The sequence below is a fragment of the Arvicanthis niloticus genome, chromosome 5 (assembly GCF_011762505.2).
Source record: "Arvicanthis niloticus isolate mArvNil1 chromosome 5, mArvNil1.pat.X, whole genome shotgun sequence".
In the NCBI taxonomy this organism is placed as follows: Eukaryota; Metazoa; Chordata; class Mammalia; order Rodentia; family Muridae; genus Arvicanthis; species Arvicanthis niloticus.
In genome coordinates, this window is record NC_047662.1 from 18398259 (window position 1) to 18423844 (window position 25586).

General features: G+C 43.8%; 1 protein-coding gene across 5 annotated transcripts in view; it reads right to left on the reverse strand.

Moving 5' to 3' along the window:
- The window catches only part of Luzp1 (leucine zipper protein 1), an 89013-nt gene extending 70557 nt beyond the window's left edge, over positions 1–18456 (reverse strand). For 2 of the 5 annotated variants that reach the window (XM_076933949.1, XM_034502280.2), the window contains exon 1: positions 12344–12433. The gene's annotated coding sequence lies outside the window, so the exon portion shown is untranslated. Of the gene's footprint in view, positions 1–12343; positions 12437–18156 lie in introns of those variants that run through there. The other 3 variants (XM_076933950.1, XM_034502279.2, XM_076933948.1) reach the window with 3 other exon arrangements.
- Between the last annotated feature and the right edge of the window lie 7130 nt (positions 18457–25586).

The window sequence follows — 25586 nt, forward strand, 5'->3', positions numbered from 1 at the left end:
TGAGACTGAAGAATTCCCAGAGGCTTGCAGGCTGGTCGCCGGGTGTACATAGCAGTGAATAAGAGACCCTGTGCCAAACAAGGTGGAAGATCAACACCCAAAGTCCTCTGATCTCTTATATGCATCATTTACCTGGTACGTACACACATACACACACACCAAACAACAACACAGTACAAGGCTTGCCTAGCATGTATAAAGCCCTGGGTTTAGTCACCAGTATTCCAAAAAATAAAAGATAAAATATTTTAAAACATAGCATTCCTTACTTAAACCTACAAGATACCATTACAGTTATACACAGGTAACTATCTACTAACAGTAGTTTGTGAATGTAACTTAATTTTTAAGTAACTTACCAACAGCTACTGTCAGTCTCCCATACAGACTTTAATGAATCTCTACAACCATCAAAAACTAAATGAGATTATGCTTGTTTAGTAAAGTGGAAGTTTTAAGTTCTCCCCCCTCTGAGATACATGACTTCATTAGCCTTGGGTAGTAGACTAGGTTTCTGGTACTAGGTATAATTTCTTTTTGATTGAATGGTCTTAAGTAGTATTAGAGAGTTGCTACTTACCACTATCAAGGTATTCGTGTGGAAGAGGAGGCAGATAGATTGTAAAAGCCAGAGGATAAGAGAGTTTGCTATGAAATTTTGTTTCTGAGTAACTCAAAAGCTAACCCCCTTAAAGTCTCACCAACATGACTGTTTTAAACAAGAACTTAAAAAGGACAACACTAGACACACTGAAGTCAACAGGGAAAAACCTAGAAAGCCTCAACCCTCACAAAGAACTACAGGCAACTAAGGAATGCTGAGATCTGGAGAAATAGTCTTCTCCAGGAAAGAACACAATTGGTTATCCAATGCCAAACAGTAGCCCCAAGAACATACATATAAGTAACATTATACAGACTGAGTAGTTATATTTATGTATTTAGGAATATATGTATATACACATACATGTGTGTAACAACAATTAAAGAGACCATGAATCTGAAAGAGAACAAGGAGTATATGAGGGTTTGGAAGAAGGAAAGGGAAGCAGGAAATGATGTAATTATATCTCAAAAAATAAATGAAAAAATTTAAATCTAAAATGATATTCTTCCTATCAACACGACAAAGTATTGATTATATTTATTAGGGAGAAATGATATTTCATGTACATAGTTGATAAGATGATTCAGTGTGCTGGCTTCAACAGTGGAGTTCTAAAGTAAAGTTAAGAACCTTGCTTGAGGGGAATGGGATAGGAGGTTCCTGGGTGGTTGGGGGAATGGGGTAAGGGGATAAAATCTGAAATGTAAATATAATATCCAATAAAAAAAAAGTTTAAAAAAAAAAAAAAGAACCTTGCTTGATACTGACAATCTGGGGCTGACTTTTCAAATCTATAAAGTAGAAACAATCTATACCAAAGTGCTCATATATAAATACATGCTGCCAGGCTAAGATGCATTATATATATTTTTCTACTTGAACTTTTCATCTTCTGCAGAAAACTTACACAAATAACCTTTGGTAAGTGGGTCTGGAAAACAGATTTCACCCTTGTGATTATAAACTAAAGTGTAATCTGTTACTCTACAGATTTGGCCATCAATAGATCATACAATATTTCCTTTTAATTATTCTTGATAAAGCCCCATCTGGTCCAACTTAAAATTTTCCTGCCTCAGCCTCCTGTTGGGATTACAGTCCTGTGTTACCATACCTAGCATAGCCTAACGTATTATTATTTTTTAAGGTTACAAATAAAAATCACAGTGATAATAATAATACAAACTAACAGTTCATCAAGAGAATTCCAGGGCTGGAGAGATGGCTCAGCAGTTAAGAGCACTGGCTGCTCTTCCAAAGGTCCTGAATTCAATTCTCAGCAACCACATGGTGGCTCCCAACCATCTGTAATGGGATCCAATGCCCTCTCCCTCTTCTGGTGTGTCTGAAGACAGGTACAGTGTACTCATATAAATGAAATAAATAAATCTTTTTTTTAAAAAAGTGAGAGAGAATTCCAAACTCAATCATAATACAAGTCTAACAAGTTATAGTTAAACAATGACTTTAACAGAAGTCCAAAACAAGGATGTTCTTCAAAGGGAATCATTTTAGGAAGCAAGACTCTCTTCTATTCATAAAATCAAGACTCAAAGCCTGTGAAACACCACTTGTAGGATTCTCAAAGGCAAACCTCACACATAAAGAAACCCCATTCTTCACCTTTTAGAATTACATGGCCTCTTATTTGAGACCAAAAACAACTGATCGCTCACTCCACTCATCAGACTTGCCTAACTGCCAAACGTTAAACATAAACCTCTTTAAAATGAAGATTTATCAGGTTTAGAAAATGTACAAGCCGGGCGGTGGTGGCGCACGCCTTTAATCCCAGCACTTGGGAGGCAGAGGCAGGCGGATTTCTGAGTTCGAGGCCAGCCTGGTCTACAGAGTGAGTTCCAGGACAGCCAGGACTACACAGAGAAACCCTGTCTCGAAAAACCAAAAAAAAAAAAAAAAAAGAAAAAAAGAAAATGTACAACATGTTCTGAAAACAAATTCAAAGAAAGTACAACAGCCCTTCCTTACACACAGGATATACATCCCAAGACCCTAGGATACCTGAAAGCTGAGGTAAGAAACTTGAATATAATATGTTTTGCCCTATAGAAACTTATGATACAGCTTAGCTTATAAATTAGTCACGTAAGAAAATTAATCGAAAATAGAATAATTAAAATAAAATATTGTAATAAAACTTTTGAAGACAAACAGTGGGAGGGAAATAAAACTTTAAAATGTTAGGCATAATGGTATACATTTGTAATCTCAAAACTTAGAAGGTTGAGGAAGGAAGATCATAAGTTCAAGGGCAACTTCAGATACATAAGACCTTATCTAAAAAAATTAAGCTGAATTATATTTTAAAACGGGAGTGGGAGCTTTGTGTATGGCTTTACATATACCCAAGCAAAGTGTATGGCTTTACTCTCAGCACTCAGAAGGCAAAGGCAAGCAAATCACTGAGCTTGAGGCTAGCCTGGTCTACAGAGGGAAACCTTCTCTCAAAAAGTTCAAATGAGGAGGGGGTGGGGGATGGTTTCTTGCTAGAAATGAAACCTAGGCCCTTGCACACACTAAGCATGTTCCACCACTTAACTACTTTCACAACCCCAAGTCAATAATTATCTTTAGACCAAAGATGGACTACAGGTAATGAACTACAAAAAAATAAAGCCAGATTCGGGGGGGGGGGTAACTATATAGCGAGTTCATTTTAGAATTCCATCAAATAACTATAAAATTTTCTATTTTAGGAAGCTCTGACATTAGTATTTGAAAAGCTATTCTAGTACCTTCCAGATACCTCAAAGAGTATCTGACTATAAAATTACACAGCAAGAAATCTAGAACCCCAAAAGACACAACTGATCTATGTAAAAGCAAAGCAAATTATACTGAAAAGACACACACACACAAAAAACAAAAAACAAACAAAAAAAAAAAAAACAAATGAAATTCTCTAATTTCAACTACCATACTTTCCTAAATATTTGCTTACAAAGGGCTTCTGAAAACACAGTATTTCTTTATATATCCATTCCTTGTGTCAGGACCTCAATGATGTCACTCCGTGAGTACGTGTGTGTGTGTGTGTGTGTGTGTGTGTGTGTGTGTGTGTGTGTGTGTGTGTGTGTAGATATATTTTTTTCTTCAGAACAGTGCTTGAGACATAATTATTATAACTAATGTAAAAATCACTTTAGATATATACCTGGAATAAGAAAAAGACAATGGCCAACAATATTAATATCACTATCCCAAAATGATTTAATATTTAACTTAAAATAATTTTAAGCAGTTCAATAGTTTGAAGTATTTATATTCTCTTACCAGGAATTTCCATTTCTAGTTGCAGAGCTGATCTGTAAGTGATGAAGCAGGGCTGTCAACTCTAAAGACTTTTGTAATGGAGTCCCCAAAGTTTACCATTTGTCTCCTTACATTAAGATTAAAAGTCTGTTTACTGAAGTGTACTACTGGCTTGACATACCTATACATGTAAATTAATTTTAACTGATCTATTAGTTGTAATAAAAGAGTTAAAAAGCAAATAATCTTATTTCATAAAATATTTCAGATTTTATAAAGACAATAGTGATATTACAAAAGTTAATAAAATTAATCTCTCAGAAACTTCACAAACAATTTGTGTAATAAAACAATTACTAGATCACTCTGGAATCTTATGGTATAATTCCATCAGGAAAGTAAAAATAATCACTGATTTAAAATATATAGTAGGACCCTTTTTAAAAACAGGGATTTCTATTTATCACCCATAAGATGTCTACTAAATTAATCTGCACTCAAACTGACTCAAAGAGCATACACATTATTATTATGCCTTTAATACAGAAAGGAAGAATAATAACTGCTAAGAAAGTTTATCAACAGTCTACAGCTTTAAGATTTATTTATTTATATGCATTTGTGTTTTGCCTGCATTTGTGTCTGTGTGAGGGTGCCAGGTCCCCTGTAAGTGCAGTTACAGACAGTTGTGAGCTACAATGTGGGTCTAGGGACTGAAACCACGTCTTCAGGAGAGCAGCATGTGTTCTCGGAGTTGAGCCACCTCAACAGTCCCCTTGCATTAAACAGATCTGACTGGTTAAAGTTTTCTTTTTTCTTTTCTTTCTTTTGGGGTATGTATCTGTTCATGTGAATATGTGCAAATGTGCATACAGGTGTGTATAAAACGTTTGTGCAAGTAAAGGCCAGAGGCCAGCATTGTCTTTCCTCAATTGCTCACCTTTCTCTCAATTTAGAGACAGTCTCTTACTATGACTATATAGCTCTTAGCTAGTCTGGAATTCAGTACACAGACCAAGCTGACCTCCATATCACAAAGACAGACTGGCCTCTGCCTCCAGGCACTGGGACTGATGGTGAGCAGCACATGTTCAGCTCACTTCATTTTTTGAGACAGTGTCTCTTACTGAATCTGGAACTCATGGATTCAGCTGGCCAATAAGAATAAGCTTCAGGGATCCATCTTATTTCTATCACCCCTGTGTTGGGGTTAGCTACACATGCTGGACTTTTATATGGGCATTGAAGATCCAACCTCAAATGTTTGCATGACAGGCACTTTACCAACTAAGTCATCTCTTCAGCCCATATTTTGTTTCTTGTTTTATATGTGTATTCTTGTGGGTATACACATGCCACAGCATGTGTATGAAGGTCAGAGGGCAACCTCAGGTATAAGACATCACTTTCTACTTTGTTCAAGACAAGGTATCATTTGCTCCTACAGACTCCACGTTGGCTGGCCTGAGAGCACTCAGGGATTCTCCTATCTCTGCCTTCTGTCTTGTAGTAGAAGCACTGGAATCACACATACATGTTATCCTGCCAGGCTTTATATAGGTTCTGGGGATCTGAACTTAGGTCCTCATGCTTGTGTGACAAGTGCTTTACCCACTGAGATATCCCTATTTGTTTCTGTTCTTGAGACACAGCCTCACCATACAGCCCAAACTAGCCTTTAAGTCATGATCCCCATTTTATCCTCCACACCAATCCCAGTTTTGAGATTATAGGCGTATGTCACAAAATCCAGGAGCTCAGAATTTTCATTATCAACAGGACTAATGAAATATTAATCAAAACTAATTCAAATAAGATACTACCTGATATCTTATTTCAGTTAATGACTCCAATCATAGAGTCTTACACATGCACAGAGCAAGCACCTTTTCCAGTGGAAACTGCTTAGTTCTTCACTAGTGATAGGTTTCAAAAGAACAAGTGCTTTGTGACTGAACTCTGAACTCTCATACCATATCTGTCTACTACCTGACACACTTAGTGCATTCCTACCTTCTGGATTAAGGAAAATATTATGTAGAATTCCAGTCTTTAAAAAAAGAATCTGTATTGATAAGCCTAAGAAGTTAAAATTAATACCTATACATAAGTAGTTTGATGATGTTCAATCTGCTGAAGGCAAATGTGGTGATAAATGTAGTAAAGCATGCCTGTGACGTCTCAGCATTTAGAAGGCAGGGGCAGGAAAATTGTACACTAAAGGCCAGTCTGGGGCAGAGGTATCTCAGTAGGCTGTTGCTATGTGAGTTTGGGTTCAGGTTTCCAGCACCCACCTACAACTCACAACCAAAAGTTGAGAAAGTAACCCCAGTCTAAGTGGGAGAAAGAGACAAGCAGATCCCAAAAGACTGCTGACCAGCCAGTCTAGTCAATCACTGTTCACTATTACCAAGTTCATTAAGAGAGCTGGTCTCAAAATAAGAGGGAGACGGATAGAAGACAACACCAGATGCTGTGTTCGTCAAATGCACACACACAAAAAAATACCCTCTTACCGAGAACGTACTATGTGTGGTGAAATGATTAGAGGACTACTAAACAATATAACAACTTCTGAATACAAATTCCTTATCAAATTATGCAATTAAGACATAAGCTAGTGGGTGGTGGCGAAGAAAAAAGAATTTGGGAGTTGAAGCAATGGCTCAGCAATTAGGAATCTTAGCTGCTCTTCCAAAGGATCAAAGAATGGCAGCCAGTTCTGATGATGGAAAACAAAACTGCCTGTAACTCCAGCTCTAGGGGATCCCATACCCTCTTCTCTGGCCTCCAAGATCACCTGAACACATGTTGCAACACTGCCACACAGAAACATTAAAAAATAAAATAATTTTTAAAGATATAAGCTATTAAACTATCAAAAAACATGGCAAATATTAGCCTTATAACTTGTAAGATTTTTGGAAGAGCCAGCATTATGATGACATGGGTAAAGATGCCTGCTGCAAAGCCTAGTGACCTGAATTAGGCCTCAGAAACCCACAGAAAGGTGGAAAAGAAAACCAACTCCATGACTCCATAAAGTTGTCCTTTGACCTTATCACACAAACATACAGGACACACCAGTTAATAGGTGTTTGTTTGTAAGAGAGAGAGAGAGAGAGAGAGAGAGAGAGAGAGAGAGAGAGAGAGAGAGAGAAACAACAAAATGGTTCAGAGGATACAGGCACCTACTGCTAAGCCTGACAACCTGAGTTTTGATCCCCAGGACTCAAGGGGAGAAATGTATCCAAGTTGTTCTCTGGCCTCCACTCATATACTGTGGTATGCAAACATGTGTGTGCAAACACATACACAATAAATGTATTTTGTTTTGTTTTTTGAGACTGGGTCTCACTATGTAACTCTGCTTGTCCTAGAACTCATTATGTAGACCAGCCAGCCTCGAACTCACAAAGATCCACTTATCTCTGTATCCCAAATACTAAGATTACACACATGCACCACTATATCCATCTAAATATTTGTTTTAATTTTTTTAATATTTTTGATAAAGAAGCTTTTGATCCAACAACATAAATTAGGATTAAGACAAGCCAATATTATTTGCCAAGAACACAAGGAATATCAATAAAAATAACATATAGAAAAGGTATTTTTTTTACTTTTATTACATTTCTATCTATTTACTTTGCATACATGTGTGTGTGTACACACGTATATGTCTGCATGGCATACATGTAGAGATCAAAGAACAACTAATAAGACTTGTTACTCTCCTTCCACCATATGGGTCTCAGACCAGATTCAGGCTGTTTAGGCTTGATGGTAAACACTTTACCTGCTGAACCATCTCAACAGCACAGGAGACAATAACTTACTATGGCAAAGTAAGGATAACAGGAATAAGAAACAGCTGATTCTTGAAGAATGGGAACACTTAAAGAATAAAACAGCGTCAAGTGGCAGTGGCAGTGGCAGTGAACACCTTTAAGCTCAGCACTGGGGAGGCAGAGGCAGGTGACTCTCTGAGTTCAAGGCCAGCCTGGTCTACAGAGTGAGTTCCAGGACAGCCAGAGCTACACAGTGAACCCCGTCTCGGAAAACTAAGAGAGAAAGAGGGAGAGGGAGAGGGAAAGGGAGGGGGAACAAAAATAATGATACAAAGGTGTAAACTTTGGGATATAATTATTAAATATTTATGTCATACTGTGCTAGGTATTTGGGATACATATACTCAAGAACAAATTACTTCTTTGCTCCTATTGAGTGTAGTAGGAAGACAGATAATAATCATGCAAGCAGGTGTATCATTATAAATCATAATAAGTCCTACAAAGAAAAGCAACAAAAGCCAGTAATAGGGAATAACGGAAAAGGACTAACAAGACAGGGTAGCAGTTAAGTATCTCTGATACGCAACATAAACTTAGGCACTTGGGATGCAAAGGCAGGTGGATCTCTGAATTCAATGCCAGCAAAGTTAGTTCCGGGTCAGCTGTCTAAAACTCTGTCTGGAAGGGAAAAACAACAACAACAACAACAACTCCCAGAGCAGAGACAAGATGAAGTCTACTATTTAAAAAAATAATAAAGAAAGTAAAATAAAAAAAAAAGAACTGTTCCTGGACAAGTATGAGGACCAGAGTTCAGATGCCAGCACCAACTTAAAAACCACAATCCTCCAGTCAGCCACCTACTGCTCAGCTCTTCCTCCCTTTCCAAGTCTCTTCCTGCTTCTTCCCACCCTGCCTACACACAGGAGCACATGCGTGCCTACACACACATACACACACATACATACACACACACACACACACACTTTCCCTCTCAAACACAAAGATAAATCTTTACAAAAGAGAAGTTCATGGTCACCCTGGTTGACAGAGTAAGTTTAAACCCAGGCAACCTAGTTAACCACTATCTCAAGATACAAGGTAAGAGCAGGCAAGGAAGGGATAGAGTTCTGTAGAAGAGCATTTACCAACCATATGTGAGAGAGAAGAAAGAAAAACTTGGCAGAGCACTTACTCAGCATATGTAATCCCCTGCAAAACTCTCTCTTCCTTAGCTACACAGTGAGTCTGAGATCAACCTGGGCTCTATGAGACCCTGTCTCAAAACTCAAATTAAATAATTAAGTAAGACTGTCCAGGTAAAACAAAGCGGGGGCACAGGCCAAGTATGAAGTTTCTGAATAACAAACTACAGAGATGGGAACTTGGGATCATCTGTAAAGGGAAGGAGTGGCTCAAACAGTAAATGAATACAAAGTACTATACTTAAAAATAATAAATGCTGAGTATGAGAGAGAATTGTGTAATAAAAGATGAGCTACAAATTTAGTAGCACCAAGGAGGCATCTCTGAGATAAAAACAGCAGCACCAGGCCTACTACACTGCAGCTCCAACTTTAACATAGTATCTTAAAGTGTGTTCTTTGAGATGCCCCCACCAATACACTAGAGTATAATGAAATAAAAATTCAACCTATCTGCCTCTCACATGGTCTAGAAGTAACTGGTCTGAGCTCAGCTCCCTCTTGTATAAAATGAGGATAATAACTACTTCATAACTATGAAGTAAGCTACTATAATTTTCTCCCTACAGTCACTCAAAATGTTGATAGTCTGGAGGGTATTTAATTTAATTATTATTTCCTAATAGTATAAGGAGGGAGGGACATAGTTGATATTAACAAGAGTTCCCATTCTTAGACAAATTTACAGATTGGAATGAAGGATTGTACAACATAAAAAAGAAAGAAAAAAATAATAAATAGAATTGTGGCTGCTTCTGGACTCTGGAATCTAAAAGCTCTGCAAGAAAGGTTTTAGCATTTCCTAAGACAGACTTGAGCTACAGCAATTTGAGTCCAGTTTAGTGACTCAAGAAAAATATAAGGAAAGAAAAATCATATGTCTTCCTAGCAAGCCACAAATTCTGCCTTATTAGAAGGCAGAATTTAAGAATTAGAATGTCTCCTTTGAAAAATATTGTTTAAAATAAGTTAGAGATAATTTGTCACATGTGGGAAAGGAAGACTTTCAAACATCTCACAGCCATCTCTACCCTTAAGTATTATGTGCACATGTTAACATTTTAAGGGACTGCAGAGATGGCTCAGCAGTTAAGGGTACTGGCTGCTCTTCCAGAGAACCAGGGTTCATTTCCAACACTCACATGGCAGGTCACAACTGTCTGTAACTTCAGTTCCAGAAGAACCAAACCCTCACACAAACATACATGCAGGCCAAACACCAATGCACATAAAAATAAATCATTAAAAAACAAAGAACAACAGATGATGGTGGCACAGCACTTGGGAGAAAGACAGATCTCTGACTTGACTTTTGAATTCCAGTGCCACTTCTTACCGATTATATGCATGAACTTGGGACAGTCACTTTTACATTCTGACCTTCAATTTGCTCAACTAGCATTTTACAGACTTGCTGAGATGACTATACTCACTACCCAGCAGTATTACTGAATGACAACTTAACATTATTAATTTCCATTCTTGGTCTTTGGGCTTAAAAAAAAAAATCAAGGAAGGCTAATTAACAATTCATGTTATGGGAACTAGAGAGAGGGCAAAGTGGTAAAGAACCCTTCTTGCTCTTCAGTAGACCAAAGTTCAGTTTCCAGCACACATACGTGTCAGGCAGATCCCAACCGTAGCTGCCTATAACAGAAACTCTAGAGGGATCTGGCCTCACAAAGCACCTGTACTCATGTAAACATCCCCATACACAGAAAGACAAGTAAATAAATCTTTTTTTTAAAATCCATGTTATTAGTGGATGGTCAGCTGTGAACCTATACTTCCTGCCTTCATAAGCCAATCCATCCCTTACCCATCCCACTATTTCTAATTTTTCAACTTTAGCTGCTATGTTTAGAAAACTGATTTAATTTTAGAAACCTGGAAAATTCTTCCGAGTAAATTGAGCAAAACCTTAATCTGCCCCAAGGGGAAATTCTGTGCAAAACAATTATTTCTAACAAGAGAAGAATTTTCTAAGGGGGTTATAGAATTTAACCACACAAATGCCACCAAAACTGCACACAAAGTGACAGAAGGCAATCTGGAACATACTGTACAAATTTTCCCAAAGGAAATATCCTCCCCTCATCTGGGGTTGCTAAATCTTCCTAGGTGATCAGAATTCTTCCCGGCTCTGTCACTAGTCCAGATCCTTAAGCCAGAACCACAGACAGCAGTTGGGGAAAAAAAAAAAATACCCTGAACAAACCCCAATTCTCAAAAATATCTCCCAAAAGGCACAGAGGTCCAGAGAGTTATTTTCTCCTCAATGGACAGAAAAGCCACCACGAGGCGCTCAGAAGCACAATCCTTTCCCCCAAGGTCATTCAAGTCATCGAAGGTGCGACAGAGAATCTGCAAGCTCCTCGGTTAAAGAACACTGCGGAGATTTTTTTTTTTTTTTTTTTTTGAGGTGTGTGAAGGGGGGTGGGGGTTGCCTGCTCTCTTCCCCTCTCCCACCCCGAAGTGTGAGCACCCGCCTCGGCATTTCCGAAACAAGCCACAACAAGCTCTGCAGTGTTAGGAAAGGGGCTGACGCGATGAAGAAACAGATGCTCCATAGCAAGATGGGTCTTTCTCGACCAGCAGAGGCTCCTGCGAGGTAATTAGCAGAAACCGCAGGCACCTCGGAGAGGTCCCTACCGGGCTGCGGAACCCACCAGCCCCGCCGTGCCCGGGACGCCGGCTTCCCCTCGCTAGTCGCCTGGCCAGCCGCAGGCCAAGAGCGGCTCCCGAAACCGCACTTCATTCCTGCGCTTCGGGAAGCCATGGCTCCCTTCCCTGCCGGGCCGCGGGGCGGGGTGCGCGCTGCGGAAAGTTCACCGCGGCGGCGGGAGGGGGCCGGCGGCTACCCGAGTGCCCCTGCAGATTCCACCATTAATTAGTCCTCGGGACTGTCGACTGGCAACTTAAACAAAGCGAATGCCTCGAATTCCTTCCCGGGCCGCGGCGGTCTGGCCGCGAGACGGAGCAGCGCGCCGGCGGGAGCCGCGCGGGCGGGCCGCAGCCCCGGGGCCGACAGCTGCGGACGCCCCGGGGCCGCCGCGGGCCTCTCCCTGTCCCCCGCGCGCCGCGTCCCGCACACCGGCCGCGGCCCTTCCTGTCCGCTCACTTCCTTCCTCCCGGCCCGCCGCCCCGCGGAGCCGGGCGAGGACCCCGACGCCTCCCTGGCCGCCACGGCCGCGCTTGCCACTCGGCGTCTCCTCAGTCTCCTCAGAAACGTCCCTCCCCCTCCTCAGGAAGAAAAAAAAATCTCTAAGTCTCTCCCTCCAACTCCTGCCACACTCTCCCGGGCTGGCCCACCGGAGACCTCCTCTTCCCGGCTCCGCTTCCAGAAACCACGCGCACTCCCCGCCGCCCCCGGGACACCCCGGCCGAGACCCCCCTCAACTCCGGCACACAAGCCGGGCCCCCGGGCCGCCCGCCTGGCCACACTCCCGCCGCCGCCTCACCTCAGCGGCTGCGGCCCGCGCTCCCGCCGCCGGAGGATCCGGCACTCCGCTCCCAGCGGCCGGCGCCTGCTCAGGCTCCCCAAGACTGACAATGAGGGGCGGGGCCTCGTGTGGCGTCAGCGCTCTGGGGCGGGGCGGACGTTGGGCCACGCCCCTTTGAACCTTTCTTAAGCCCTCCCACTTCGAAGCCCAGGGTTTGAACCCAGCCAGGTTTTCACTGCCTTCCTAGCCAGGTGCCCAGGACTTGGGCTAGGCTCCGACGGAAACCTGACTTGGAAGGCAAGACCTCACTCAAAAGGAACGCGCTCAGAGACGTTGGGAGGGTGCAGTAAAATCATCCATGCAAAGGGATTAGGGCTTGAAATGGAGTAATCGCTCAACCAAACACCATTTAGTGAATGTGGAGAAGGAACTGGGCGTGGCTCAGAGATCATGACTTCTAGTCTCACTAACTCCACATTCATTCCTCCATTCCTCATGTGCTGCCAGGAAAGTCCTTTCCCATCTATATGCCTTACTTTTTCCTTCTTTAAAATGGGAACCGGCAGTAGCCAGATGGTTTCAAAAAGTCCCATCAATGCCTTCTATGTGTAAGGTGCTAGGCCCCAGAGAATCCCCGGGAGGAAAAGGACTTTGAAGGTAGCCCAGGACCCCCACCCTGCAGAGCACAGGCCACATTCAGAGACATTCTGTGGACGGCCTCCCACGCGCTGGCACCCGGCAGCCTGCACAAGCCGGGACACAGATGGCTAGGAGCTGCTTCCTCTCTGACTGCAGGAGTATGGCTGGTCTCTGGAGACGCCTCTTGTGTAAGCTCTTTATTGCCTATGGAACAAAGGCCAAATCCGTGGCCTGGTATGCTCACTTCCTACCTTCATACACACACTCGAAAGTTTACCCAAACTTCCCTCCGCACACCCACCGCTTTCCCACATCCGGCCTTCTGCTTGTCACCTCATCTCCTGTGTGCTTGTCCTCCTAGTTCCCCCAGGGCAAAAGCCAACTCACTAGGCTCTCAGTACCTGATGGCACTGACTGGAGCTCTCACAGGGCCATGGATACATTATAACGTATCCAGTTGACCTCCAGCTGGGTGTGGTAGTGGCACATTCCTATCTAAAATCCAAGCATTCAAGAGGCAGGTGCATTACTAGTTTGAGACAAGCTGGACTACGAATAAGAGAACATGTCTTAAAAAATAATGCCATCCGTGGGCATGAGCTCTGGTAGGCAAATGCTGAAGAGGATGAGACAGGAGAATTACAAGTCTAGGGTCAGCCCTACCCTTTGCGGCTGGGGATACACTTCAGTTAGTAGAACATTTGTCTCTTAGGCACAATGCCCTGGCTTCAACCACAAACACTGCATAGACTGATGTGCACATACCTGTAATTCCAGCACTCAAGAGGTAAAGCCAGAAAATTCAGGAATTCAACCACAGAGACTGGCATAGTGGCACATGTCTTTAATCCCAACACTTGGGAGGCAGAGGCACAAAGAGCTCTATGAGTTCAAGGCCAACCTGGTCTACATAGTAAGTTCCAGGACAGCTGGAGCTACATAGTGAAATCCTGTCTCAAATAAATAAACAAATAAAGTTCAGAACTGGGGAGATGGCCTAATGGTTAGGGTATTTTGCAGAGGATTCAGGTTCTGTCCCAGCACCCACATGGAAGCTCACAACAATCTGCAGACCCAGCTCCAAAGGATCTAATGCTCTTTTCTGGTCTTTACAGGCATCAGGTACATACATGGTACACATACATACATGTAAGCAAAACACTCACTTATCCACATTAAAAAAAACATAAAACACATAAAAAAAAGTAAAAATAAAGTTTGTTCTTGTTTTTGTTGGTGTTTTCAAGGCAGGGTTTCACTGTGTAGCTCTGGCTATCCTAGAACTCGATCTACAAGGGAGGCTGGCCTCGAACTAAGAGATCGGTCTGCCTCTGCCTCCTGAGTACAGGAATTTAAAACAAATAAAAGGTTTGGGTTTTTTTGTTTTTTGTTTTTTGTTTTTTAAGATTTATGTTATTGGGGCTGCAGAGATGGCTCAGCGGTTAAGATTGCTTGCTCACTCTTCTAGAGGTCCTGAGTTCAGTTAACATGATGGCTCACAACCATCTGTAATGGGATCCGATGTCCCCTTCTGGTGTGTCTGAAGACAGCTAGCTACAGTGTACTCATATACATTAAAATAAATAAATAAATCTTTAAATTTATTTTTTTGGTGTCATCTCTCCAGCCCTACAAATAAAGTTTTTTAAAAGAAAATTAAGGTCATCTTCAGCAATATAGTGTGCTTGAGGCCATTCTGGGTTACATAATTGTCTCTAATTAAATAAACAAACAAACTTTTCATTTGTTTCTTAGTAATTTCTGGGCATGAGAACCCACACATTTTTGTGAAACTCGAGTTGTGATGTGACAAACCTATTTCCGAGGTCACAGGAGTTCACTGAGCCTTGGTCCCTCCATCTGTGAAATAAGAATAATTAGATGATCTGTATGGCATTTGTTTAGATTTGGCAAACTAGCTCAGTGGTAGAGCATTTGCCTAGCAAGCACAAATCCTGGGTTCAATTCCCAGCCCCAAATGATTAATTAATTAATTAGTTAATTAATTAGACTTGATAAGCCAAGCGTAGTGATACATGTCTGTAATTTCAACTCTTGGGAAGGACTAAGAGTTTGTGTAAAGCAGGGACCACACAGTGAGATGCTGTTTCTGAAAATACGTAAAATTAATGGGCTACTATATAGAAACCACCAGGCACAAACAGTGTGATTATCATTCTTATTTTCAAAATTACAACTATCAATAATATTTCTAGCTTCTAACATCACACAGTATCCTTGTGATGATCCACTCAGTCACCAGGCTGGGTGGTACAGGTCTGTAACCATAGTAGTTCAAGACCAGACTGGGCCACATGACATTGTTAAGAACCTGTCTCAAAAAGGAAGAAAGAAAGGAAGGAAAGAAGGAAAGAAGGAAAGAAGGAAGGAAGGAAGGAAAGAAGGAAGGAAGGAAGGAAAGAAGGAAGGAAAGAAAGAAGAAAGGAAGGAAGGAAGGAAGGAAGGAAAGAGAGAAAGAAGAAAAATGAAGGAATGGAGAGAGAAAAGAAAAAGGAATGGAAAGAGAAAAAATTCAGCGAGTCATTTCGTAGGGGAAGACCTCTAGGGTTTGACATAAGGAAAAGGTTTACTGAATGAGGCCATTAGAGCAGAAACCAGTTCCCCAGTCTCCAGACCCCAGGTGGATTCTGCAGGCCCCAGGGCATGTGTCTTGGCACACCTCCCAGTTGACAGCTGCAAGTTCTCTCTACAGGTTTTTGCAGCAGAGTTGACCTGTTTCTGCTCTCTGCCTCCTCACAGAGAGATGAATCTATGTTAGGCTGTCCTTAGTTTCCCCGTGGTCTTTCAAAAGAACCACAGCAAGGCACTGGGTACTTCCAGTCTGTGGGAAGAGGGGAAGGGCTTTGGGCCTCTGATTAATTTCCTGTGTTACGGATAGGCAAATAGCTGTCCTGAAATGCTTGGGTTAGTCCCCAAGGGCCCCTAAAAATTGTGGTTTATTTTTAGACTAGGAGATTCAAAAATGCTTCTTCCCATGAAAACTAAGCTTGATCACAGGCTTGCTTCAGACACAGAGAGGGCCCTTCCTGAGCCCTCTATCTGTTGACTCTTGACTTACCGCACTGAAAACATTCAGAAGGGAGAACCAAGCATTTACAAAGAAAGCTGGAACTTTCTCTGAAGTATTCATGGCCCCATCAATCACTAACTCATTCAAAACAAAAGCGTTGAAACAAACAAACAAACAAACAAACAACAAAAAGCTTTAGAACAGGACAGATCAGGAGTCTCATAACTTCACCATTTATCAGTTACCAAACCTCAGACTTCCAAACCTTTGCACCTTAGTCTCTCATCTGCAAAATGAGAATAACAGTCTGTACCTACTACAATGACTGTTGTGGATTGAATGAAGGAGTGTATGGAGGAACTGTTTAAAAGGCCAGCCTGGTCTACAGATTGAGTTCCAGGACAGCCAGGGCTACACAGGGAAACTCTGTCATGGAAAACAACAACAGTAACAATTTAGCACTCTGTTCATGCAAGGAAATGATAGTTGAGTGTGTGTGCGCGTGCGTGCGTGCATGCGTGCGTGCGTGCGTGCGTGCGTGTGCGTGTGTGTGTGTGTGTGTGTGTGTGTGTGTGTGTGTGATTGGGAACTGAACTCATTGGTGCATGCTAGACAAGTGCTGTACTACTGAGCTACATCCCCAGGCTGCTGTCACTATTCCACCTTCCCAGTGTCCCATGTTGGCCCCTAAGAGCTAACAACAGCCCTGTCCTCAAGGAGCCTGCAGTAACATAAACAGGTTTGTGTGACTAGCCAGAAGCAGGTATCTGCTGAGTGCTGTTAGCTGCAAGAGTAAGTCACAGAATCACAGGCATACTTGAAGCCTGTGGTTTATGTGTGTTTAGTCTACATATAGGGAGAGTTCAGAGACCCAAAAGAAAACAGGAAAAGATGAGGACTTCTACCTTTTTTTTTCCCCATTCTTTTTGTTTTGTCTGTGTATATATAGGAAGTTTCCAAAAGATCCCTGACTGGAGGCTAAGAGGGAGAAAAGTGTGTGAAAATACAGCTGCAGTACACATCAGTAGAATGTACCTGTGCCAACTGTGTGTAGTGGTGTGGAAGTCCCAAAGGTAGCTGGGTGTGGTATCACATGCCTATAATCCCAGCACTCAAAGCCAGCCTGGACTATATAAGACACCCTTTCCAAAAACAAAACACAAAAAAAGCAAATGTTCCACAAATCCCACCCCATTTTTGGTGGAGTCCCAATAAATGCTTCTAAATAGAAAATTCATTGCCTAAGACTCAGGATCCCAGCAACCATACAATCATTCATTCACAGTAAAAGCTTCTGCCCAGAGAAAAAAAACCTAAGGTTAGAATTTGAGGAGCTGAAGCTATAAGTCTATGGCAGAGCACATGCTGAGCTTTTAAAAAGCAAGACCTGGGATTTTATGCATAACAGACATACAAGCGTGTGCATGGTTGAGGGAGGGCACAAACCCCCAGCTATACCACTTACCAACTTCAATTTTTACCCAGTCCACTGACTCAAATACAAATCTCTTCTGGAAGCATCCTCACAGACACATCTAGAAAAGACCTGGACATCTGATTCCCCAGACATACTGACACAGGAAAGTCGATCACACTGTGGGGTGTCCCCTCCCCCACCCCATGCCAAAGAACAGCAAGCTGTCAATTCTTGTGTGCCTAAACTTGCACTTTCAATTTCCCTCTGTGATATCTTCCTGCAATTTAATTTTTTTTACAAGCAGCACGTATTACTGTGTCATCAGAAAATAAGGCTGTAAAAGCCTATATAAAAAGAATGCTAACCAGGCTAGAGTTGGCTCACCTTTGTTGGTCTGCAAACAATAAATTATAATGCAATAATGAATGAGACCAGGAGCAAAGTCTCCTAGGGATCATAGAAAGTGAGAGTGGGGCGGGATGAAGCCACCTCCATATGCCTGCCAGCCTCCAAATGGCACGGTTTTTAGCCCATTCACGATCCAGGACTCCCACACTGCACCCGTCTTACACATTCATCCCACAAGCACCTATGGACCCTTTAGCATAAACTTAAGAATCACAACAAAGTTATAAGTACTTTACACCAACTCTCTCGTTCTGCTACAGGAAGCCTTTATTACTCTTCCTAGATTTGGAAAACAGGCTTAGAGGTAAAGTAAGTCAGAGAGGCAACGTTCCTTACCTAAAATCACCAGTTTATTTGGACCTAAACCAAAAGCGGTGCACATCAACAGCTGAGTCCCTTGAAGCTGAGGACGTAGCTCACTGGCCGTCAGCCTGCACAAGGTTTTGGGATCCATCTTCAGCGCAGCTCCCCGCCTCCAAAAGGGGAGGAGGACTTGAACGAGTCAGTAAAGCCTTCATCAATTCCCCCACCTCCTTAGGATAAAAACACACTCCACACTTTATGCAAACTAAGTACTTTGTACATTGTGGTGGAAATGAGATCCATTATCCCAGCACTCCTGGGACTCGGTGTCACTCAAATGTCTTTCCGGCTGCTCCCCCCACCCCCACCCCACCCCCACCCCACCCCCACCCCCGTTCGTGTTTACCTCCGGGACTGTTTAACCCCTATTAGCACACACTTAGGACCGTCTTCTTTGCACAAGCCGATTTCATTCCCCTCCCTACCCAGTCTGGGACCTCCTTGAAGATAGGAGTGGTGCTTATTCATTTCTGGTTTCTCCATCCTTAATGGGGCATCTGGCACGCATGTCTCCATCCCTTCGCTCCTTACTTACTTCACAACAAATGGCTGGATGTTTAACATGTGTCAGAGCTACACAGTCTTACTTTAGCAAAGGTCCCTATCTTCGTGAACTTTGGGGCTTCTGAAGTGGAAAGACAGGGCACCGAATAACAAGTGTTTAATAATATTAGCTTAGCACTAAGTGTCTCAAGGAATCAGGCCATGTGCTATGAGGGCTAGGGGGGATGCAGAGGGAGGACCTAATTGAGTTTAGGAGTTGAAAGACTCCTTTAAGAGGACATGGCCCGGAAGTTCAGGAAGTTAAGGAACCTACTCAAGATCACACAGTAAGGGGGAAAGGTAGAACTTAATCCTGGGAATGACTGATTCCAACGTCCAAGCTATACTAGGAAGCACCGCCCTTTTATGTCCTCCATCTTTTTCTTCCTTGGCTCTCATTGGTGAAAAGGGATCACGGTCTGCCCATCACAGCAGTCTCTAGGTCCAGAACAGTTTTCGAGATCTCCACCATTAAGAAACTAAATCTCCGGGCGCCAAGCACAAGTTGAGACTCAAAGAGACACCCGGATTCTAACACCAACAGGTCCAGCAATGTCCTAGCGACCCGGTGGAGCACTCACCCACACACACCCTAAGCAGGTCTCCCCCTCAAAGCGAGCTCTGGGTCCGCGCCCTCCCTCCCTGCACACCGGGGTGGCGTCTGCGGGATCTCGGGCACGCCGCTGCGGCACTGGCGCAGGGATGGGGCTGCGGCAGGGGGGTGCGGCGGTGGCGGCGACAGCTCGCTGCACCCAGGGACGCCGCGATGCTGCAGCTCCGGCTTTTCCCACCCACGGGCAGGGCGTTCCCGCCAGCGCTCTTCCTGCAGCCGAAGGACGGGGCGGAGGGCCCTGGGGTCTGGCAGGCCGGGTTCCTGGCTTTCTCTGCGTTTCCTGAGCCGGACGACCGGGGGATGGGACTTGCGGCGCAAAACTCCTTCTCCGGAACGCGGCCAGGAAGCCGCGTCTTGTGAACTCGGGGTCCTCCTCTGCCGGGAACGCGGGTGTGTGTGTGTGTGTGTGTGTGTGTGTGTGTGTGTGTGTGTGTGTGTGTGTGTGTGTGTGTGTGTGACAGTCCTTGGAACGGGACAGGAGGCCACACACACTTATCCCAGGGAGGCAGAGTCCACAATGCGGCCAGATTCCAACCGCCTGATGTCAGCCTGTTAACTCCATCCTTCGGATGAGAACAGTGAGGCAGACAGACCAGGGGTGAGCACCGAGTTGCGGGCGAGGATCCGAGAACAATTTATAGGATCCAGTCTAACTCAAGTCCTCCTGATTATCACAATAGACTTTACCCACTGGGCCGGGAATCTGACAACTTGAGAGGTCATGTGGTTTCTTGGTTACACAGCTATGTAACAGCTAAGACTCCAGCCTTCTGCTTCCAGACCTCAGGCCGGTCCGTTCATTGCACTGCCTCCTCGGTTAAGACCTTAACTCACTTGTTATGAGTCCCCCAAATGACCACTCAGAACTCAGCACAGAGCAGTTAAAAAAAAAAAAAAAAAAAAAAAAAAAAAAAAAGACCACGGAACTAGGCAACCAAGCTAAAACTTGGGGTGTCCTGCTTGACTCTTTTTTATGATCTTCAAAGCTAGTGAAGATTCAATTTCTTTTTGTCTATTTCCTATCATGGTGTTCTCCACATTTCCTTCCTTTGGGGACTAAAGTTTGGTTTAAACTGAAAAGGAAAAGCCAGTTGATGGCTCGTCCTTAAAATGTCTGCCACACACTCATGAGGACCTGACTTCCAAACCCCAGCACCCACAAAAAATGCTGGATGTGGCCTGGTGTGGTGGTGGTGCAGGCCTTTAATCCCAGCACTGAGTTCAAGGGTAGCCAGGTCTACAGAGAGAGTTCGGGGACAGCCGGGGCTACACAGAGAGACCCCACCTCAAACAAACAAAGGAACCAACAACCCAGCTGACTGGACGTGCCCAAGACTGCAAACCTATAACTGAAAGGTAGAGACAAATACCTGACTGTCATTGGCTAATCAGCTTCGCTAAGCCAATGAGCTTCCGTTTCAGTGAGGGGCTATCTCTAAAGCTACTGGTGGTGTGAATGGGGAGAGATGCTGACTTTGGGCCTCCATAAGTGCACACAACAAACACTTTTTTTTTTTAAAGATTTATTTATTTATTTTATGTATGAGTACACTGTAGCTATTTTTCAGACACACCAGAAGAGGGCATCAGATCCCATTACAGTTGGTTGTGAGCCACCATGTGGTTGCTGGGAATTGAACTCAGGACCTCTGGAAGTGCTCTAACCGATGAGCAATCTCTCCAGGCCCCCCCCCCTTCTTTTTTCTTAAGATTCATTTGGTTTTTTTAAAGTGTGTGTGTGTGTGTGAGGGAGAGAGAGAGAGAGAGAGAGAGAGAGAGAGAGAGAGAGAGAGAGAGAGAGAGAGAGAGAGAGAGAGAACGCCTGCCTTTGAGCTTTAGTTACAGATTTTTGTGAGCTGCCATGTAGGGCTGGGAACAGAACCCAGGTTCTCTTCAAAAGCAGCCAGTGCTCTAACCAATGAACAAACTCTCTAAGCTCTCTCCTCTTTATTTTATTTTATTTTATTTTATTTTTAAGACAAGGTCTTTCACTGAACACAAAGCTCTCTAATCCAGACAGGCCAGCTGGCCAATGAGCTCTTAAAGACCCAGTTCCTCGGTGCTGAGATGCTGAGATTACAGTGAGACAAACATTTACCTACCGAGCCATCTCCCCAGTGCTTTTACCCATGGTTCCTCGAAAGCAAAGCCAGCCCTCTTGTGGTCACTCTACATCCCTATATACATGAGCTGGACCTGTGTCAGCTATTCACCAAAGATGCCTCCCCTCCAGGTTTAGAGCTGTTTCAGAGAAAAGCAGCCCAGACTACATTTTTCCAGCCTGTCTTGCAATTATGTGCAAATATGTGACTCTTTCCTACCAATGGGACAGTGGCAAAGATGACGTGGCACCACATCCAGGCCAACGTGGTTAAGAAGTATGCATGAGCTCTCTCATCTGCCAAGTGAATGCCAACATCAGGGTGACCTTGGAAGCCACACATTGAACGTGGCAGAGCCTGAATCAGTCTGGGTTTTACACTATCCCTACACTAGCCAGGGCATACACTAGAAGAGATTTGGGTTTTTTCCTTACTTTTTCAGATTTATGTGTAGTGTGTGTGTGTGTGTGTGTGTGTGTGTGTGTGTGTGTGTGTGTGTGCAGTTGCTGGCATTCATATAGAGCTCTGGGTATCTTTCTGCATCACTCTCTACCTTAGATATTGAGACAGGCTCCCCCACTAAACCCAAGGTTCCCTAGTTTTCCTCCTCTAGCTTACTGAAGATCCATCTCCACTTCCATGCCCTGGGATTCTAGCTGGACCTCTATGTCCACCTCTCTCCTGTGTGGGCTGGGTTTGAGAGGTCCAAACTCCCGCTCCAACTCCATTCCTCATGCATGTAATAAGCGCTTTACCCACTAAGCCACCGGGAGAGCTTCCTTTTAGTTAAGCACTGAGGTGTCAAGTTTGGTCTAGCATCATTTCATGAATTTTATGGATGCAGTGCTAACTTATGCAGAACTGTGTAATGCAGAAAACTTTCACCTTTCTAGCCCTGGAAGCTGCTCAAAGACACTCACCCTGCATGACTGTGACTGGTGGGCAGACTCAGCCAGTCAAAAGGTCCCTATTCATCTCATAAATGTCTTATGTCCTGCCGATTCCAAAAAGGATTTGGAGGTGGTTTCCGCTGCAGCCTAAAGACCATTTGATCAATAATTAAAGAGCAGAATCAAGGAGTAATGAATGCCTGGGCAGAAGGCCAGGGGAGAAGGAAGGAAGAAACATGAAATTCTGAATACAGCAGCAAGCCCATGGAAAGTTTTCTAAGGACAGAGACTGTGATATAACCCAAAGCCTGGCTCTGAGCTTCCTGGCAGTCAAAGCAAAGAAGGAAACAGGATGTGTTGCAAATTGTATAGGAAGTAGTCAAGTGATTACAGTGCCCAGCCCCTGGAGACAGCGTTACGTTAATTAAGCAGCTGTATGTTTTTTTCTGGTGCTGGAGAGTGAATGCAGAACCAGACAAGGTCCTATCATTGAGCTATGTGATTTTGAAATCCACTTCTTCCCGCTCACTAGTCACATGACTGTCAGAAATTCTTGAACCTCTCTGTTCAAGCCCCTTTCCTACGGGTCATTTGGGAAGATTAACTGAGTCAAGGGGTATGAGGCAGGGGTATGAGGCTCTCTCTCAGAGAGGCCTGGCATGAGGGAAACTGTTTATGAGAATTCACCATCCGGTTGGTAGCGTGTGTTTAGCATGTGCATGTGAGGTTCTGGATTCCTGTTCCAGCACCTCCTCTCCCCAAAGCTCTGTTTTGATCTGACTGGAAGAATCAGGCCAGTGATTTGGGAAAGATTCATGTTTCCCTGAGCTAAATTCTCTCTGGCAGGTGTCATACAAATACAACAGCCGGTGCTGCCAAGCTAACAACTGCTGTACCCTGTGTTAAGCATTTCTCTCTTAGTGGCTTCTGGCCCAGTTTTACTTACTGGATAATTCTAGGTGCTGGGCGAATCTTGGGCTCTAAGTGCACTAACCTATCCACAGGCCAAGTAAATGTAGATCCATATACATGTTCCCAGCCTTGGTTTCCCCACCCATACAATGGGGTGAGTAGTAAGTAGGACCTTCCTCATTCAGGGGCCATAATGAGTACCTGAGAAAGTGTATACAAAGGGCTGGGTGTAACTCAGTGATAAAATGTTTGCTCAACATGTGTAAGGCCTCTGGCTCAATTTTCCAGTGTACCCAAAAAAAAAAAAAAAAAAAAAAAAAAAAATAGGGGCTGGAGAGATAGCTCAGTGGTTAAGAACACTTGGTGGGTAAGCACCAGGACCTGAGTTCAGAACCCAGCACTCACATTTAAAAAAAAAAAAAAAAAAAAGGCTGGAGTTTTTACAAGGCAGAGGAGAGTGATAGAACAGGGGCCTTTCTGGTGTCTGTGCAAGTGCTGATCCGTGCGCATGCGCACGCCCGTGCGTGTGCGTGTGCGTGTGCGTGTGCGTGTGCGTGTGTGTGTGTGTGTGTGTGTGCACACTTGTACGAGTACACACACACACACACACAGGCACACAACCTACAGACATATAAAAACAAAGGGTTTTTGTTTTTTTGTTTTTTTTTTTAAAGAAAGCAAGGATATACACAAGACTTTTATCACAGTAACTGGGATCAGAGGCAATCTTCAATGCACTAGCACAAAACGAGAGAGCAAATGACAAAATAGAACGGAGACGCTCTCCTTGAAACCTGGCCCAGAAAAATCATTTTGAATGTTTCAACAAGGGAACAGCCACAACACCTTCCTGCAGAAGGTGGCCCTGGACTAACCAGATTGTTTTCTTTGCCTTTGGCTAGAATTCCCTTGGCCTAATTCCATGTGTTCTCAGCCTGGGGCAGACCTGTTTTGAAACCCACCCTGGTTTGAAGAGGTACTTCCAGGCCAGAGAGCCAAGGTGCCCACCTACATAGCCACAGACTCTCTGAGAGATGGAGAACCTGAAACCTCCCTCTTCTTGGGTGTTCTCTGACCCTCCCCCCCCCCCCAAAAAAAAAAAACATGCTGAGCCCTTGTCATGGTTTGAATATGCTTGGCCCAGGGAGTAGCACTATTTGGAGGTGTGGCCCTATTGGAGTAGGTGTGTCCCTGTGGGCGTGGGCTTTAAGACCCTCATCCTAGCTGTCTGGAAGTCAGTCTTCCACTGGCGACCTTCAGATGAAGATGAAGAACCTTCAGCTCCTCCTGCACCATGCCTGCCTGGATGCTGCCATGTTCCCACCTTGATGATAATGGACTGAACCTCTGAACCCGTCAGCCAGCCCCAATTAAATGTCCTTATAAGAGTTGTCTCGGGCCGGGCGGTGGTGGCGCACGCCTTTAATCCCAGCACTTGGGAGGCAGAGGCAGGAGGATTTCTGAGTTCGAGGCCAACCTGGTCTACAGAGTGAGTTCCAGGACAGCCAGAACTACACAGAGAAACCCTGTCTCGAAAAAAACAAAAAAACAACAACAACAACAACAAAAAAGAGTTGCCTCGGTCATGGTGTCTGTTCACAGCAGTAAAATTCTAACTAAGGCAGCCCTACCCACACCACCTTGTCCAGCCCCCAAGACTGCAAAGGTTGGTCTTAGCCATAATCATATTTTACTTTTTATATTTGATTTATGATTTCTGTGTGTATATGTTGGGGGAAGGGTGTGCATGCCACAGGACATGTGTGAGGTTAGAGAACCTTGTGGGGGTCAGTTATCTCCACTTTTATATGAATTTTGAGGCTCCGATCCAGGTCATCAGATACCTGCTGAGCCATCTCCAAAGCCCTACATTTTACAGATTTCGAAGCTGAGGCTTGGATTACCAAATTCACTTGGCCATTCTAACACAGCCAATAATTAGCAGAGTTGGCACCTGAAAGAGATGTTTACCACCCATATGTGTCTAATGGAATGCCCTTTCTCTGCCTTCCTAATCCCCAATCTGGTTTCTGTCTTAGCCAGTCTCTCTCTCTCTCTCTCTCTCTCTCTCTCTCTCTCTCTCTCTCTCTCTCTTGATATCAAGGATCTCCTAGGATATAATATACCAGCTGGAGAACAGATCTCCTTGGCACAGGGAAGTCCCCTAGCCTGTGAGACCTGTCACCTAACCAAGACAGTTTCACTAGGGTACCCGGGGCCATGGGAAGGTCTTGGTGGATGGAAAATTTACCCCATCCAGCCTGCCGCTCTTCTGTGCTCTTCTCTTGGTTAGTGCTCCTTCTCTTCAGACTTCCCCACCTTCTTTCCTCTGTCTACACACAG